Below are 12,617 nucleotides of genomic sequence, written 5' to 3'. Positions count from 1 at the left end.
GGCCGTTGTCCCATAAAGGTTTTGATGTCTTCAAGGAAAAAGATCGTACAACCTTTCCAGGCCCCTGTTCCAGTGCTTGGTTATTCACATTGTGATTTTTTTTCCCCTTAAATCCACTGGAATCTCCCTCTCTGCACTTTGTGATGGTTGCATCTCTGCCTCTTGCTGACCCACGCTGAGAAGAGTCTCTGCCTCTTGCTGACCCACGCTGAGAAGAGCTGAATCCGCAGAAGAACCAGGTACAGGTATGCACTGTACCGCTGACCAAATATAGCCACACTGACCACATCTAGCCCTTGTTACTATACCTGCCAGGTTTTACCCAGGACTTACATCGCCACTCTGTGATATTTGTAAAAGCCAAAATGCTCACAAGTTACAAGCGACCTTTTCAAATATACTTATCTTTCTGAACCTACAGGGGCCTTCCGTTCCCTTCCTGGTAGCTGACAATTCGGATATAGACAAAGAAATACGTGCAAAAACATGATCCTGGAGTTTTGCAGGAAATAAACTTTGCTTATCATCATTTTGATTCTACTTCACGCTTTGAAAAACGCAAATTTAATTTTACTTCACTTCAAATTTAATTTTACTCCATGCTTTGAAAAAAGCAAAAGGCCTTCATGCTTTTGGTCACGATTCCACTTGCAGAGAAAAAAACAAGCCTCCCAATCCAAACACTCATAGGGCTGTTGCACAAGGCACATCTTAACTGGAATATGCATCTTTCCTCAATCCACTAGCTCTCAGTATAGGAAAATTTAAACATCACTTGAAATTCTGCTGCACATCGATAATCTGATGAACTTCATGTACAAACATTTACCATCAGCTCAAGTGGACTAAAGCACACTACATGAAACAAATATTTTCTTTATGAAATAGCTGCTTCTTCATCTGAAGCCTAATCTAGGCCAGGTCCACTTTTATGCCTATGGCAGGAAACCATCTCCCAAATTTAGTTTAGACCAGTAAGTAACAGGCTCAGGTTCATTTCTCCACACACGCTCTACTTCTAGCTCATGTTTCCTTGTTAATTCTCAGCCTTTCAAATTCTCATCACCTTCTTCCAAAGTAATTAATAACCATCACTGCTTGTATTTTGTCACCCTATTTTCTCAGTTTTCTCTCCTAGCAAAGCCAAGTTTCATCTCCACACTGATTTCTACCTAAAACTGTTTCCACGTGCCTCTGGAAAATTAAGCTCACCAACTTCGTGTTGAAGAACAATTTTTGCTGAGTGACTAATCTCCTGCTCTGACTTTTAACAGTTCAGCCCTGTAGGTTCTGAATGCAAACTGATTTTTAAAGCTGCTACAAGCCAACTTCTTCCTTTGGCTCACAGTCAGCTTTCTTCTATCATTTTATTTCAATAGCCCTGGATGAGCCTTAGCGGCTGTTTTTGTTTAATAATTCTTATAACGTGGCATTTGGGATGTATGCCCTTCCTGCAGAGTCCATCTGGCAGGACTGTTCTCTTAATAAATATCCTGCGAGCTTTCTTGATTGTCCAGAACAGAGTTACACAGCTGTCCCTGATAATAGCTATCACTATGTTTATATCATATTATATTCATCTCAGACGTATTTTGGAGCAAGCTGAGCAGCTATAAACTGCAGCACTTACACTCATACCAGCTGCTGTCAGGACACAAAGGGAGAACATTATGTGGGGGAACTATTTTTCACAGTAGAAAGGCCTGTTGCAGGCACAGAGCAGCTTCGCTGATTTCAGTGCTCACAAGTCCAAAGCGCTAGGGTTTTCACTGCCAGCACATCTAAAATACAGACTACCACTGCTCAGAAAGTAAGGATGTGCAAATGCAGACACCTATTGTGGCAGCCATTTTTAAGGGAGATGTGGTTTCTCTAAAATCCTTAGACTCCACCAGCTCATGGCACCATCTTCCCTGCATACCAGCTATCCCAACTAGCATTTGGCATGGATGTATTTCTGTGAATGAATCAGCTTTGAAACCTCACCACTGCAAAATGGCTAAGGACATTTCCAGGCCAGGCTGGATGGGGCTTTGAGCAACCTGATGGGATAGGGAGGTGTCCCTGCCCCTGGCAGGGGGGTGGAACTGGATGACCTTTGAGGTCCCTTCCAACCCAGACCACTCTATGATTTTATGATGACGAGCCACACTGACATAGTACTGTATGTGCTGCTTACCAAGTATTTGAACTTGGTGTCTGTCTTCCAAGTAAAGACTGCAATCTCAAAGACTGTCCCTTTGGCATCTCTTGGGCACAGCCATCAGTATGTTACTTAGAAATTGTTATAACGTGTTAGGAATTCCTAGGTATGGAAAATTTTCTTTGCATAAAAATAGCAATATTGGCAGTCTTAACTACTGCAATGAAATTCTGTTTCTTGTACCGATCTCAGGATTGTTTTCAGGTCCTAAAATGGAGTGAGTTCATACTCAGAGCGGGGGAGGTTCATTATCTGATTTAATCTATTTAATCAGCATAGTTGCAACATATTTCACAGATAAAACCTAACAAGAAATATTAATCTAAGGTTGGGAATCAAATGGGTTGTGAACCATGTCAGTAAAAAGTTTATTTTTCCCCCATTTTACTCTGTCTTGGTTTTGTGGTCGGTTGAAGCCGCTAGATTTTCACGACCCTAGTTTGATCATCATCAGTGAAAACATATCAAATGATGGCATTTATTCTCAGGATCTGTACATGCGGAACCCCCGTAGTTGCCACTAATACCAAATACAAAAGAAACAGGAAGGAGTACAAAGATGAACGTTTCTTACCACAGATACTGGTTTTATTTTCTCATGTTCTGAACAGAAAAAAAGGCCTTGAGAAGCACGCTAAGGTATCACAGAAGTTTGGTAGTCACTGGAGAGGAACCTACAGCTGTATGTTTCCTGCAGTTGGAAGTAAATAGTGCAATGAGACCAGGTATGTTATAGGATGGACACAGATGTGCAATTACACTGACGCCCATCAAAGACTTTCATCAACAACTTTTTATACAAATACCAAAGTTGTTGGAGGTTCTCCTGGACAAACACTGTAGTTCAGCAGAATTTATAGTGTGTTGGAAAGAAAGGTGGAGCAAGCAGCTGCAGGAAAAAAAAAAGCCACGAAACTCGTTTAATAAGTCATAGTCTACCCATATAAATTTTCCTTGTTTTAAAATACTACTCAGATTTATAAAACATAACGTCCAAATGCTGAAGCAAAGCAACCAAAGCCTCTGGTCTCCCTGCTTTCTATTTGTTTGCTATACGTTTGTGCTACAAAGGTAATAATTATCCATTTTTCTTCTCTTGGTTGAAGAAAAGTGAATGTTCTTGCCACAAGGTGGCAGGAGCTTTCCAATTAAAGTCTAATCTAATCTGTGCTCTAGTGACAGATTGCTGGTTATCAAGACTAAAGGCCATTTCCATGAAGGTCTCAGAAGGCTTGTGGGCAACAGTTATTGTTGTCTCCTCGTTCTGGGAACTATAACTAGAGAGGCATCCTGAAACACTTTAAAACAAAACAAAACAAAAAAGCACTTGGAAAATTTGTTTTTAATTCTGGATTGATTCCGATATAAATGCTCTTCCTGTTCAAAAGCAGAATCCTGAAAGCTCTATTATTGTCACTTCCCAGTCCAATTTTCCACCAGGAACAAAGCCATCCACATCTATTTAAAGTAGCAGCTGCCCCTCCTGACATTAGGCACCGGCAGCCATGCAGGGCAGCAAGCTCCGCTGAGCACCGCGCTTCCAGCTTGGCACAGATTTCTGAGAAAAGCCAATCCTCCTGGTATCTATAAGAAAACCCAACATAGGGTGAGTCTACTTAGATTCATTTCTGCCACCTAATAGAGGGTGGTTTTTGCTCTGAGTATCAAAGACTTGGTTTTGCATTTTGGGGGGGTGCCTAGAAGTCATCGTTCTTTTCTCTGATCTGCAAAAGATGTCAAGGTCACCCTTGATCCAAGCCGAAGTCTTCCTTATTCCTTCCTTGACTGGAAGCATATGCCCTGAAATACAGCAGCTACACTGTTCTTGGAGGTGTTTTCCCCCTGCAGTTCCCGCTGACACCTGTGCTGCTGTAATTCATAGAATGGTTTGGGTTGGAAGGGACCTTAAAGATCATCCAACTCCAACCCCCTGCCATAAGCAGGGATGCCACCCTCCAGATCAGGTTGGCCAAGGCCCCATCCAGCCTGGCCTTGAGCACCTTCGGGGATGGGGCATCCACAGCTTCTCTGGGCAACCTGTTCTAGTGCCTCACCACCCTTACAGTAAAGAATTTCCTCCTAATGTCTAGTCTGAATCTATCCTCTTTTAGTTTGAGACCATTCCCCCTTGTCCTATTGTTATCTACCTGAGTAATGAGTCCTTCTGTCTTTTTTATAAGACCCCTTTAAGTATTGAAAGACTGCAATGAGGTCTCCGTGGAGCCTTCTGTTTTCCAGGCTGAACAGCCACAGCTTTCTCAGCCTTTCTTCATAGGAGAGGTCACAAGGGCAGAGCAGAGGGGCACAATCCCTTCCCATCCCTGCTTCCCACTCCTCTTGATGCAGCCCAGGATGCAGTTGGCCTTCTGGGCTGCAAGCACACACTGCTGGCTCATGTTGAGCTTTTCATCCAGCAGAACCCCCAAGTCCTTCTCTGCAGGGCTGCCCTCAATGAGTTCTTCCCCCAGTCTGTGCTCATGTCTGGGATTGCCCCCACCCAGGTGCAGCATCTTGCAGTTGGAATTATTGAACCTCATGAAGTATATAATAGTTATATATATATGATTCTGAAGCATAGACCTAGCCTAAAGCTTTCAGAGTTGCAAATTGACCTATATTCATGAAAGCAGCACTGAAAATTATATTTCTGTGCTTTGGCCCATGCAATAGTTATATTTTACTCGTGCATATATATATATTTACTTTTGCTTACTTTCAGGATGATTCTGGGGAAATGGAAGATTATGCAGCTCAGGAAGGGCACAAGTGTTTTGTCTGCTGGAGCAGCTCACATCATGCCATCAGCAGCAAGGAAGTTCCTGGATGTGACCTTCGTGTCAAAGTGCTCGCTGCTGCTCACGACTGTCTCCACAGAGTACTTCAAATCTATTGTCACATAACCACGGATGGACTATGGTGGTAGAGGGCGTGGCACACCCTGTTTCTGTTTGGTCTTCTTTTTTAAAAAATATGGTAGAATAGTAAGAGAAACATTTCAAGCATTCTGTTTTCTACTAACATTTTTCCTTTCATATCACTGTTTTTAAGCTCGTATTGTTTGCTATTTTTGCTAAATTTTATTATAAATTGTGCTCCCAAGCCAGAACAAAATCCAAAAGATATTTCTGCATAAACATCACTAAAGTTGGACATAGTAAAAATTGTAGATTGTTATTTTATTAACAAGAAAAATTATATTTAGTTCCTGGCAAATTCCATATTAAGTTAGAACTGGGGCTATTGCCCTTCTCACTCCCCTTGTGTCCTTAACAGCTAGCCAGCTACCTTCAGCAAAACAATTCAGTTTTGGGAAACCGGCACTTCCACCAAAAAAAATCATTGAGCAAAAGCTCCCAGCAAGCTTTAACTGCAAGCTTGTCAGCATACTCAAGGATATTGGAAGAGTCTAGGTAGTACTGATTTATTGATTTTAATTTTAGTGTTCTTTCCTCTGCTTAACACTTAACACTTTGTGTGTGTGTTTCATTAACTCAGTGCAAAAATCGATTCCATGGAGAAAGCCAAGCCAGTTATTCTGTAAGATGCTGGTGAGCATGACAGTAAGTCAAGAAACTTGGTTCCCTTCTTTTTTTTTTTTTTTCCCTGGGAGAGGTGGTGCTGGTTTTGGTTTGGTTTGGTTTTCTTCCATTTAAACCCAATGTATTGAGACAGTCAAGATTTTCTAAAAATCTTTTCAATTTTAGTTCCCTGAAATTAGCACTCCCAACAAAAAAAAAATAGCTTTTGTATTTATACACACATATACACACACAGAGTAAAGATAAACTAATTATTTGGAGAAAAATTCTCACTAAGTGAATCCTCATCCACTCCTTCTGTCCACCCCACCCACACCAAACCACTTCAAGTCAGCTCCAGTTTGCTTTTTTGGAAGACAGCAAGAACACATCAGCTCGGACACCAGCCTTCCTGCCCTCCTCTTCCTCCCAGGAGGTCCCTCAAACTATTTCCCAATCTGTGTTCCCACGTGGGCATGGGACAAGCAAGGACTGCCCTCAAACAACTTGAGAGGCTCATCTACCAGAAAGAGCTCAAATACTTGAGAGCCATTACAGAGGTCTCACTTTCGTCTCTTTTCTCTATGCTTTCTGAAGTGGCCCCAATCCAAAATGAGACATTTGGATTCTGCAGTAACAACATATCTACCCTGACACTTGCCTAAGCCTAAAAGTTGCAGGACAAAGGAGAAGAACAGTAAGCTAAATACAAGCAGGGCCTAATACTGATTGCTATACATCACTGTACTACAACATAGCTACAAATACCGCAAACATCTGTTAGATGGTAGGTTTCTACCATGTGTACACTGAAATATATTCATGTTCTGATACCAGGTCTCTAAATAATCACATCCTTGTCAATTCATTAGCAATTCCTAAAGGCTTGTGCAATGACTTTTCTTTGCTGGGTGTCTGCAACCACCTGTATTGGGTGCACTCATAAGTGGTAGATACTTTTCTATATTAGAAGTATTAGGAAGCTAAATGCAGCATGGAAATAAATTGACTAGTTGTGCCATTTTGTCGAACAAACTGGAAACTAAATAAATTTCCTCATTCGCTCTCTGTCAAAGGTTTTCAGAGAAATCATGATTAAATCAAATCTAAAAAAAAATAATCTAAAATTGGCTGCAAGTATTTGAAGTCAGCTGCTTTAGAATCTGACATGAAGCATAAACATGCTCTTAAACATTCGTAGCTATGTGCAAAAAAAAAGAAATCCTATATACAACGTGTGTATATATATATATTCAAAATATTTTTAAAAAACTTCAAAGCACAATTGTCTTAGGGTGCCTTTGTTAGATCAGAAAACTTGCCAACTGAAGATCGACTGTTTCTGAAATACTTTATCACCTATACAACATATTGTGATGCATAAGAGCAAGTTTCTTTAATTAAGGAGTTTTTCAGTAGTATGAATAAGGCTGTAGATAGAAAACTGCCTTGGTTCTATTGGAAAGAAAGCTTTCTTGTAGCAATGAGATAAAATCACCATGGAAACGTTTTTGCTAAGATGACATTAAAACGCAGCATGGACACTTACATCTCTCCTTTTTAATAAGCTGCATTTTGTGGTGCGGTCTGAGTAAAAGGGCTATTCGCACAGCAGGAGACCAGGACTTATTCAGGACAATTATTGCAGAATTTTGTCATGCTCCAGAGCTGTCCAGTTGACAGCATATCTTGTTACAGAAATGGGAGTACTGGGAGATGACCCAAGCAAGTTACTGTAACCAGCCAACTAGGTAACACAAGTTAATAGACACACACGACAAGCAGGTTTGTGAACTGGCCTTAGCCTAGGCTATCAACTTGGGAAGCTACTTGAAGGTATTCATAAAAGGATCTACTTTTTAAATCAGGATGGACCAAGCTCATAAACTCCACTGAAGTCATCTTAGCTTCTCACCTTTTGTCATCAAAACACCGGTAAGTCTGCTATTTAACAAGGGGAGCATCGCTTCTCCCTGAGGATGCTCTCCTTCTAGCTTCCACTGCACCAGAACAGCTCCTCAGACCTTGCACTGGGATTTGACTACACTTTGCATTGAGCCACATATGCATTTACAGATAGTTCACATATGAGGACGCGTATCAAGACATCTTTTTCTTCTGTGAGAGGCCAGAATGTGAGACATCACTCACGTCACTTTGACCACACTCAGTTGACTAAAGGGCTGTGTACAAAACCACAGGAACACACAGGAAGAAACATGTCTTGAATCTGATGACACAAGTCAAGACACGTTCCTTATTCTCTACTGAATAAGCAAAAAGTATCAGCATGCATCCTGTTTTGAAGTTTAATATGGTTTTGACATCTTCTGTTCTAGTTTAACATACATTTGCCAACACTGTAGGCCCCATAATCTCTTTTCATAGCTTTATTCCAATATGAGTTCTGTTAGAGCCAAAATCATAATTCGATACTCAGTTGCTCAGTCAAAAACAAATAACAAGCTTAGTTAAACAAATCTACCTGCCCCATCAAAATTAAACTGCAGAAGGAAGGCTGCAAACAAAGCATGGAAAGCTTTTGACTGTTTAAATGCAGTCGTCTTATTTTTATTGTAAACTCTAGGAGAGGCAAAAGTAACTTGTATTTGCAATCAGCGAAAGCTTCCATGTGTCCATCTGACCAGCAAGGAAGACATGAAACAGTCACGTGAAGGATTTACCAAGGAGTACCTACATTGCTGGGTGTTAAACCAGACCTGTCTTTTCATGCCCCTGATAGAGCCAGTTTAGGAGAGAGGGAACTCACTGGTTCTTACTCCAGATAACTGCTTCCAAAGGGGTTACCAAAGTGCCTAGAGCAAAACCAATGGCATCACATGCTTCAATTTACACAGAGGGCCAAATGTCTCTACACTGTTGCTTATAGTCGTGCGCAGCCATGACGCCTACTACAAGGAGAAAAGTCACTGTCTGAATTCTGATTTGTTGCAGTTTTCCAGTTGCCATTGCCTTAAGAGAGGAGCTGATGGGGCTTAGACTGTTCACTGAGTACCAGCTAAAGTTGAAAAATGTTCACTGAAGCACTAATTTCATTTCTAATCTAATTCATCAGCATAGTAAATGTTTTCCACAAATATTTTGAGCATCAGCGTATTCCCAAGTAATTGACAATTACTGTTATCGATTCTTTACCAAAAGGAAAGAATTACTAAAAGTTTCAGTCAATAAATCAAAGATAGCCAAACAGTTCAACTGCATCTCACTCGTCAGTCATTCAGCTTGGACATATTTCTGCCAACAGGGCTGAGTTAGATCCCACACTGAAAAGACTCTGCCCAAGATTCACAGAAAAATTAACTCAGAGTTCATGTCACAGGGCTATAGTCAATGTAGATAATCTCTAAATTAAATGTAAAAATGAGATCTTGGATTATTGGATCATACACAGTGGGAGTTGGAAGATTTCAAACAGGTAAAGGTAAACTGATTTTTGAGAAATTAATAGTCATATTAGCTAGATCTCCTGCAATGGAGAGAAAAGGATGCAGATTATGTTATTCCCCAGCAGCTTTGAATTACATGATAGTCTGTATGGAACAACATGGAGCTTAAACAAAAACATGCTCACACAAATCTAATTACACAAGACTGAATCAGCTTAGACATATTACTATTATTACTCAACCTTCCCTGACATAAGCATATACTGCCCGCTGAATCGAAAAACCTATATAATAAATCAGTATAAGTTTTGCCTTTCTCCTGTTACTGAAGAACTTGAAGTAGGACACAGCATGAAACTATACAGCACAACTGTAAAAACAAAACAAAACAAACACGACATTTTGAACACTGAACATTCAAGTCACAAAAGACAGGGAACAAAAGACAAAGATATTCTATGTTGGTTTTTTGTTTTCAAAAAACAAAATGTCTGCCCAATGTACAGTAGAGATTTAGAAAAAAATAGCAGATAATGTATATTAACATAGCATATGCAGTGTGCAAGTGTTATTGAGACTCTTAAGCCTTTTACCACAACGTGTATTTAAATTTCCCTCTTTAGCAAACTGTAGGCTCTAGCGTTTAGACAGAAAGTTGTCTCTTTAGTGTACAACATGAAAAAAACACCTCAAGAGATAAGAGAACTTGGCAAAGAGATTATTGTAAGTTGTTTTAATAACTATATGTCAGACTACTCAGAGGAAGATTGGACAAAATATTTCTGCTCCCTTTATCTGCATCAGGTTGAGTATGATCTGTTTATTACTATCATCATTTTCTACCTTGAAGACTGACTATAAGTCATTATAAAACAGCTCTTCAAGGATGAGAAAGGCAAAGCTCTGATTTGTTTTGAAGCTTTCTACAGACAGTCTTTAAGACAACTGTTTGAACACAGCCATATATGTCTACAGTTTAGGTGACTGAATTTTGTACATGCTGAGGTAGTAATTATTTAGAAGGTTTTAGTTTTAACCTGTTCCATAAGTTTTTGAACACCAACCTGTATTCAGTGACTGTGTCTAAGCAAGTTGGGCAGTCAGCATGCAGATTACACGTTCAGTCCTGTGAATCTCCTAAGGCGCCTCCTAAGAGTTTTTTAGAAATACTTCCTGTCCTAAGGAAAAGAGTTATCACCAGAAAAGAATTTTTTCATCCTAATAACATGTTCAGATCAACTTAAAACTCTTCAAAAGGGACCAAGTGATTTATATTCAGTACCTGTAATTCTACTTGTCTGTGTACGGCAGAGTACCCTTTCGGTCAGCTTTCTGACTGCATCCGTTCTGTGTGTGAGGGTTCTCTTTCATGCACACATTCAGGCTTGTGCCAACCGGGCAGCTATTTACCAAACTCCTGTCCAGCCCTCTAAGATAGAAAAGTGAGAGAAAAAGGCTCTTTGTTACCTCTGAGGCTCCAGTTTAGTTCACGCACTTGTACATAGGGCGTTAACAGTTTCAAAGACCTCGTAAAAGATGTTTCTATCTTCTCCTGTAATACAATTTTCATCATTTTCATTGTTTTCATTGTTGAGACACACAGGTTCAATTCCAATCTTCCACCTGCAAGACTTAAACCTTACCACTCAGAAAAGGTGAAAGGATTCAGTTATTAGTTAAATTGACTTTTTAATCATAGAATTCATGAAGCAGAGAAGTCACACTCCAGAAACCCCTCTTCTCTCCACTAAGTGCCCTAGCTTGAACAGTCAGTTAATTTCTCTTCTAGTTCTGTGATGTTTGTACTCGCTGCATTACTTCAGCATAGCTCCCACATGAGCCCAACTACCCCATACAGCTTGGCTGACGGTCTGGTAAAAAAAGTAACTTTTCATCTAATGGATCTAAGCTTCAGTTCCTTTATGAAAGGGATTATGCAGGGTTGGAAAGGAATTGAATCTGGGCTCCCATTTCTTGAGCCAATATATACAGAGCAGGCAGCTGAACCTCCTGCCCCTCCTGGGGTTGTACTTCAGGAGATAAGGGCACTGCACCTTCTCACCCCAGGGTACAGCCAGGCTTGGGACCACAAGTGGAGAGTGGGCTGTTGCAATCTCCAAGTGCAGACACTTCAGACCTACTATCGCTCGTTTCCTAGGAGCTGCGTCTAGGTAGCCCATCAGCCTAAAGGGCCTTTTGGCCCCAGTTAGCCTTCTGAAGAGCACAGTACATAAAGACAGATGCTGAACTCCGGGCTATAGAGTGGACTTTTGGGGCTAGATGCCTACTTGTTTTGCCTTAAATGGATCCGGGTCTGAGATGTAATCCACTTTCTCCAGAGAGAGAAAGAGAAGTGTGACAGTAAGACTGCTCGCTGTGAGGCTTGAGTGGCCTCCTTCCACTCAAAAGTCAAGAGCCGTAGAGAGCTAATGCAGAGGTATCAAAAAGCTGAGCCATGATTATCAAAACAGTAAATGATTTTTGCAACATGCCTGGTATTCAGTATAATTAGGAGCTGAAGCACCCATTAGGAATCAGAAAATAGACAAATTGGTTTGTACCTACACAGGCTAAAAATGTTACCATTTAAATATTAGCATCTGATGTTTTGTTCCCCTCCCACCCTTTACCCTTGTTTCCAGAGCTAACTTCTCCCTCTATTCTCCTTGCTGTGGCTGTGCCAATCTATTCACAGAGATCCAGTGCTGTCCTCCATCTACAACACCTCTGATGCCTGCTAACCAGGGACTCAGCACGTGAGCCCAACACTTTCATTTACCCCAGCATCAACTCAGACAAATGGCACCAGCATCTGGCTTCCATTTGTCTTGATCTCGGTGATGTCTGCCAGACTTCTGTTTTTTCCTTACTCCTACAGAGAATGTTCATTTTCCACTTAGTTGTGTTTAAATGTTTGTTGTCTTTGTTCAGGAAGCAACACACTGTTTCTAAAGAACTGCAGAAGTTGTAGTTCACATGGCTCAATCCACACTGAATTCTTTGTTCCGGATTTCAGGCGAACCACCTCAGATTTTACTATACCACACACCATGTGGACGCTGCCAGCAAGTCAGATGTGACAGCTCCCATGCTATTTGTGCTCCTGCACTCAGTAAAGCGACTTGATTTCCTCCACCTACCTGGACTAAAGGATATGGCTTATGGCAAGTCCTTTGTCTGAGCAGGGTCAGTGCCCAACCCACAGCATTTGGGCTGTGAGTTCTCAAAGACAGAGGATTTCTCACTGTAAGAAACAGACTATTTAAAGCAGTTAGGAAATGACAGAAAGAGGGAATCAGAAGAAAGAGCCTTTACCTTTTCTGGAACTTTCGAATGTCATAGTAAGCACAGTTTCAGGATAAGTTTTTGACAAAGCCTGTAAATTACCACTGAAAATTGTTTCCTCCCAAGTAAGTATTCCAGCCAGGAGTACTCCCATAGCAGCCAGCTTCTGAAGTCAAATTTGCAGCATCTCGGTTCCCAGCTGAA

Source organism: Cygnus olor, chromosome 12 (genome assembly GCF_009769625.2).
Source record: "Cygnus olor isolate bCygOlo1 chromosome 12, bCygOlo1.pri.v2, whole genome shotgun sequence".
Taxonomy (NCBI): Eukaryota; Metazoa; Chordata; class Aves; order Anseriformes; family Anatidae; genus Cygnus; species Cygnus olor.
Note: the sequence above shows the minus strand (reverse complement) of the source record.